The sequence below is a fragment of the Sinocyclocheilus rhinocerous genome, unplaced genomic scaffold, assembly GCF_001515625.1.
Source record: "Sinocyclocheilus rhinocerous isolate Xijiao unplaced genomic scaffold, SAMN03320098_v1.1 scaffold555, whole genome shotgun sequence".
Lineage (NCBI taxonomy): Eukaryota > Metazoa > Chordata > Actinopteri > Cypriniformes > Cyprinidae > Sinocyclocheilus > Sinocyclocheilus rhinocerous.
This window is the reverse complement of record NW_015629527.1, coordinates 704941-711846: the sequence shown is the minus strand read 5'-3', so window position 1 is coordinate 711846 and position 6906 is coordinate 704941. Positions and strand designations below refer to the sequence as shown.

Here is a 6906-nt window from a genome sequence, read left to right as displayed (position 1 = left end):
GCGGCGGAGCCGTTCTTATAACATCACCGATCAACAGGTGAATGATTGCAACTGATGTGCATGAGATAGTATATCAATGTTTGATCTAATGCAACATACTGAGCGCACGTGACACATGCTGTAATGATTTGTGCAATGAAAGGTGCCACTGTATTTTATACAAAATCTGTTTGCATTCAATTAAGGTTGGCAAATTTGGATGATGGCACTATAACGTATAGTATTTTTGCATTTAGCATTATTCCAAACAAGAAAAGCAAAGTTGGCAGACCACAGTTCCAAAAGTAGAAAATATTTGTCTGATGAAGAGCTTTTAGCCTCGATACGTCACCTGTGGTGAGAACATAAATACATATTTCTACTGTTGGAGCTGTGGTGTGCCAACTTTGCTTTTCTTGTTTAAAATTGTTTTTGGGGTTGAGCACCCAGGGTTGGTTGCACAGCAGCCGCATCACATATTGGTGTAAATCACTCATTTCTGTTATTGGATGACTCAATAAAAACGCAACAGGAGAAACATATAATCAACAGCTACTAGGGAGAAAAAGAGAGAAAGAGGAGAGCTGCCAGCAGCTGAATTTGTCTCGACAAAACCGGACCAACAAGCTCTAAAAGCTGCTGAATTTGCTGCCGTGCCGGCATTTTTTTTTAATTCATGTATTTTTTTGTAATTATATTTTTAATGAATGTAAGTTTTAGTACACTATATGGTTCCGAGGACAGCGCCGTCTTTGATTTTGCACAACTATACGAAAAATATTCATATAGACTGAGATGTAAAGAACTGTGAACTGTCAAAAGTGATAAGGTATAGCTAAGAGTGGTCCAGACCAACCTTACGAAAGTATGACTTACAGAAGGTATACTTAACTAAGAATGTTTCAGGAAAGCACGTATTAACGATAAGGTACAGGTTGGCGAGGCCAGAATTTTTCAAGTGAGTGGAGCCTGGTGAAATAGGGTGGACCTCAGTGCCTTTGGCTTTTGGCTGAAAAAGAAAAAGGTCAAAAATATGAGCTGAAAATATATGCCTAAACTGAAAATAAAAATATGACTTTACATTGAAAATGTGATGTTATATAACAGACATACTGGTCATATATTGTTGAAAAGGTCTCAACTAGCATAATTGTTTCAGGACATCAAACAATACCAAATATATGTGAACAGTATAGGCTATACATACGACTTTTGGGCTGCGTTTTGGTTTGTAGCTTCACCAAACATTGTAGATTGAGAGCCTTTGCATTTACCATTTGCCATAGAATAGAAGCGCACAACTGGAAGATCGACACTGATCCACTGGGGTCTTATTACTTATTCTTTACTAGGGGTGTGCAATATTGACAAAAATGATATCTCAATATTTTCTGGTATTTTATCAATAACGATAATTACACAATATTGTGCTGAGTGTGTTATTGTGCTGGTATCTTAAGGACTACCGTGGACAGCTGACTTCTAAAGTTTTTGATATTCTTCATTCTGTGTGGTGATCAGTTCACAGCAGTGATAGAAATTACTCTTTTCCAGTAAGTTTAAATTGATTTTTTACATTTTATGGGCATTTTTTTTTTCTAGAAAAGTGTGCATCACCTTTTGAGTCAAATTTTTACATTTAATCAGTAAATGAGAATAAGAAGACATTTGGGCTGTTTCATCTAAAATTCATCTTTGCAATGCAGAGGAAACACAGAAGATGAATTGAAAACTGAAGTGGCATTTAAATGTATTTACCCACTGTTTAAATGCAGCTCTGAGGGACATGGAATACTTTAACCTGCAGTTAAAAATGCATAAATAATGTTTTGATATTTTAAAAACACAACGTTGAAAACTGATGTTTGAAATTATTTAAAAAAAGAAAAGATACTTTAAATGTGAAATCAAAACTGCCAGTAGGTGGCAGCAAGTCACTGTTAATAAGTGAGTCATTGCGACTGAACTGAATCATGTAAACGGTTGATTCATTCAGGAACGAAACAACGTCATGTTGCTCAGAGACGCGAAAATGTGCTGTGTGTGTGAGTGCTGTGGCTGTGTTTGGAATTTGGAATTATTTTTGTTGTCGAAATTGAGCAAAAACAGGCAATATGCTGTCTAAAACGGAAGTCTCTTAATTAATTTATTGTTTATTGAACTGTTGTAAAAATCAATATCACATCTGTAATCATGCTGATTTTGGAGGAAAAAAACGGCACTCTTCGTGGGATATTGATTAACTATATAAAATGATATAAATATATAAATTTTCTGCCCCCATATCTTGAATTTGGTTATCATTCTTAATGCACTTTAATAGACTGAATCATGCAGTGAAAGAACGCGTTCGCGCATTAGTCTGACCTACTAGACTTCATCACGTAATGTATGCATGCACTCGGTAGATGTGTTTTGTTAGGTTTTTGCGATAAAGGCCTACTCGATGACGTCAAATCGCACATCGTTAAAACAACAATTATGATATCGCAGACGACATAAATATATTTAGTGGACCAGCCGACAATCTGAGTGGGCCAGTGCCACCCTGGCTCTTATGTAGCCTCGCCACTGGGTTAAGGTACAACTTAAGAACAACGTAGCATTAAGTAGGCTTCAGAAACGCAGCCCAGATCAAAAGAGCCATTCTTTCTTGAATTTCGACAACACTTGTAATGATTATAAAAAGCACTTATAGCGATGGGTGAAACTCTGAATCAGTTAAACAATTGCGTCGCAAAATGATTCACTTTGAAGTGCTCCAATCGGATCGCTTATCGCAAATCATTTGATTTAGATCGGGACTTCAGAGCGGGTTTGCAAATCATTTGATCGGAAGTTTGCATATCGTGAATCATTTGATTTAGATCAGAACTTCGGAGCGGGTTCGCAAATCATTTAGCGAAATGAATTATTTGCAATCCGTGCTGCGACTCCTTATATTTCCCGAATCATTATTCAGATCGGGACTTCAAATTGTGTATCGCGAATCATTTGATTTAGATCGGGACTTCAAATCGCGTATCGCGAATCATTTGATTTAGATCGGGACTTCAAATATTTGATTTAGATCGGGACTTTAAATCGCATATCGCGAATCATTATTCAGATTGGGACTTCAAATATTTGATTTAGATCGGGACTTTAAATCACGTATCGCGAATCATTTGATTTAGATCAGGACTTCAAATACTTGATTTAGATCGGGACTTCAAATCGCGTATCGCGAATCATTTGATTTAGATCGGGACTTCAAATCGCGTATCGCGAATCATTTGATTTAGATCGGGACTTCAAATCGCGTATCGCAAATCATTTGATTTAGATCAGGACTTCAAATATTTGATTTAGATCGGGACTTCAAATCGCATATCGCGAATCATTTGATTTAGATCGGGACTTCAAATATTTGATTTAGATCGGGACTTTAAATCGCGTATCGCGAATCATTTGATTTAGATCAGAACTTCGGAGCGGGTTCGCAAATAATTTAGTTAATTTTTTTGTTAAACCATAGTTAATTTTCTTAAGGGATGTATTGCCAGGTTAAGAAAAAAAAGTAATAAAAGTAATAAATTGACACCTTAAGAGGACACGTAGGATGAATATAGAGATGCAGTTTTACAGACTAGTTTGTAGTGTAAAGATTCAAATTATTTATAGCTTACGTTCACGTTTCAAAATAAGGTAGATGGCAACCATCTAAAATGTCACTGCAGCTCATTGTAGGCCTATGTTTTTATTTGATACCATCAGAGTACCATGGTATAGGAATCCTTCATTTTGATGGTACATGTACATTTGGAATATGTTAAAGAAGAATCTGATGCCATCACTGTACCATAGTCCAGCCACAATCATTTCTGTACAGGATTTAGATGCACGGATAGAGAACATGTTCTACAGGTGATTTAGAGCAGAAATGGTCTGTAATGGAGCTCATGGGGTGAATGTTCTGTTCACATCATCACAGAGCAGTCAAATATTCACAGCGAGCATCTGAGCGATCACTGCACCCGCGAGGCCTTTCTGAAGCTCCATTTACTCGAAGAGTCACAGACAGACAGATGACACACATGACGCTCATAACCGCAGAGTCTAATCAGAAAGACATCTGAAAGTTTCTAATGTGCCCAACTTTAAGACTGAAACTAGAGTTGCATGAGCTGAAGAACATAAGAGAGGTGTTTCTGTAGAATAACAATCAACCTAGCAACAGCATAGCAACACCCTGGCAACAATATCATGTCAGCATCAGATGCGTGAATGCAACGGCCTCAGAGAACAGAGTTAATTATAATATAATGAGGATAAAACACCTGACAGATGTCTGGAAGCTCAGGAGAGTCCAGCTAAAGCAAGAAAATCTGTGAGAGATGCAAACAGCTGGAGGAGAAGAATGTAAAATTGAGCAAGACAGGAAAGCAACTTGTAGATTAATACTAATATATTAATATTAATGTCTGGGTATACTTTGCTATAATGACTGCCTGGCTGAAAATGAATTCTTAAACGTCATTATTTCGTCAGTCTGCTTTGTAATTAACTGCTGGAATTCACTCTAATTTGAACCTTAAAAACCACCATACAGTAATCTGACACACAGCCATATTGCATATTTCATAATATCTCACTTATTTTATATTATATATAAAATATATATTTCATTTTATATCACATTTTATATGTAAACATTAGAGTATATACAATATCTACTGTTTTATATGTAATGTAAAAATGTATAATATAAATAAAATATTTAAATAAATATTAAAATATATTGAAATAATAAAATATATTATAATAAAATTAATAAAAAACAATATATTAAATTATATATATATATATATATATAAATGGAATGTAATATAATTTATAATTAAATATATATTTTAAAATGACATTTAATTTGTAATATATTTTATTTCTAAAATATTGTATATGTAAATAAAAAATAAAATTAAAATATCTAAATATATATTAAATATAAATATATTAAAATAAACAAGATATTATGTATGATGTGTGCATGTATATATATATATATAAAAATTAAAATTGTTTAATATAATTTTTGTATCTTTATGTATAACTTATTGACATATGCTGTGATCATGTGTGTCATGATGACTGTCAGCAGTATCTCTCTCTCTCAGTATCTCTCCATCTCCTTTCTCCTGGTCTCCTAGAAACCAGCGCAGCTACATGCATTTATTCACTGCTGGAAAACATGATTACAACAATGTAAACATAGAAAAAGAAAGAGCAGGGTGAAAAAGACCGAATGAAGAAGAAAAAGTCATGAGAGAAAGAAAAAACATCTCACGCAATAGGAACAAGAGTTAAATAAATGTCATGTAATGCGTGAAGAGCTGTGTGAATGACAGCAGTTCTAATGCATGAGCTTCAATGCTCATTATCACAAAATAAACCCTCATGTGAAGCTGCATGTACATTTACCTGCTTATTACACAGATACTTATGACATAAATCAATCAACAGCCTGGGTCAACAATCATAGTGTCATTACATACAAAAGTATTCCAGAGAGCCATGCAATATAATACTAATTCATATAGTTAACGTGCTTTAGGTGGTTTCTAACTGGATCAAGTGTCTGATCAAACATACACACACGAGCAACTGAGCCTGAAGACTAAAGAGATTTTACATTGGTTTTACAGTCTGATGCCACAGAAGAACCTTGAAAATATTCACTTGTTCACATACTTCGAATACATGTGATATGAAAAACAATAAACCACTTTAGAATAAAGCAGAAAAAACAAGCAGAATAACGTAGATATCGGCATACTTTAGCAACTAATTAATCAAGGTACATCAAGACTATTGATTTGTATTATAAGTTTTCGAAAATGTTGTTTAAATGTGCAAATGAGGTATTAAAGATGCACTCATTTGCATACATTTTCCCAAACATGGAATAAAGTGAGGTCCAAAATTCTCACTGGATTTCATTGCCATATTAGAGTTGAAGGTTTTTACAGAACGGATTTTGGATTTCTCTTTTCATCACTCCTAAATCACAAAAGGAAGGAATAACATTTTAGGTACAAAATGTATTAATAAAGTATCAAGTGAATGATATATGAACAAACCCCTCAGTAAAAACTTTAAGAATACAGAGAGGAATAAAAATGTACATTTTGGTGTATGTAAGTGCTGCTGAAGTGGAGAAAAACAACTTTTAAAGATGTGCACTAGAGTTGAAATTTATAGATGCAAATAAATAAAGTGCAATAAAACAAACCCTTAAATGTGTATTTTGGATGTTTTTTTCCACTAGTCTGAAAGAAGACATGTTATGGAAGTGAAATAGAATACATTTGAGCTGTGCATGAAAAATGTCTTACCTTAAATCCTGAAGTATATACAACTTTTCAGTCTTAAGATGTTATAATAACCTCAGCGAGTGACACATTGTTTATTATTTTTGTCCACATCTCACTTGATTATTGTCTGGAGACTAATGGAACTTTAATAAGGCCTGTAATCAGCAGCACTTTTCTGAGCGAGTGAGTATGCATGAGTGTGTGTGTTCATAAGTTTCCACCTGCTGCCACGTGACTGATTTCTGCAGACGCCTGTGCACTGGATCCAGACTCACGCGGCACACGGAGCGAGAAACGAGACGCTGCACAGAGAGAGAGAGAGGCAGATGAGCATATATATGTATAATTCAGTAATAAAATATAATTTACAAATATATAATTCACAAAACAATTAATCAAATCAACAAATGATAAAATGACACTATATTTTTAACATTTTTAAAGAAAATGTAAGCAGCACTTGCCTGTGCAGAAGTCACTGCCACAATGCCAGGGTGTCGATATGGTCTTCTAGGTTGTTAGCAACCACCTGGCAACCACACAGAAGACCTTAGAAACCACATAGCAACCAGCT

The 6906-nt window shown here is 34.6% G+C and overlaps 1 protein-coding gene across 1 annotated transcript in view; it reads right to left on the bottom strand.

Annotated features, from left to right (window-relative positions):
* LOC107739193 (G-protein coupled receptor 6-like) overlaps nucleotides 1-6587 on the bottom strand; it is a 10843-nt gene extending 4256 nt beyond the window's left edge. Inside the window, exon 1 of the mRNA XM_016551219.1 lies at nucleotides 6554-6587. The gene's annotated coding sequence lies outside the window, so the exon portion shown is untranslated. The remainder of the gene's footprint in view (nucleotides 1-6553) is intronic.
* Nucleotides 6588-6906: the final 319 nt, after the last annotated feature.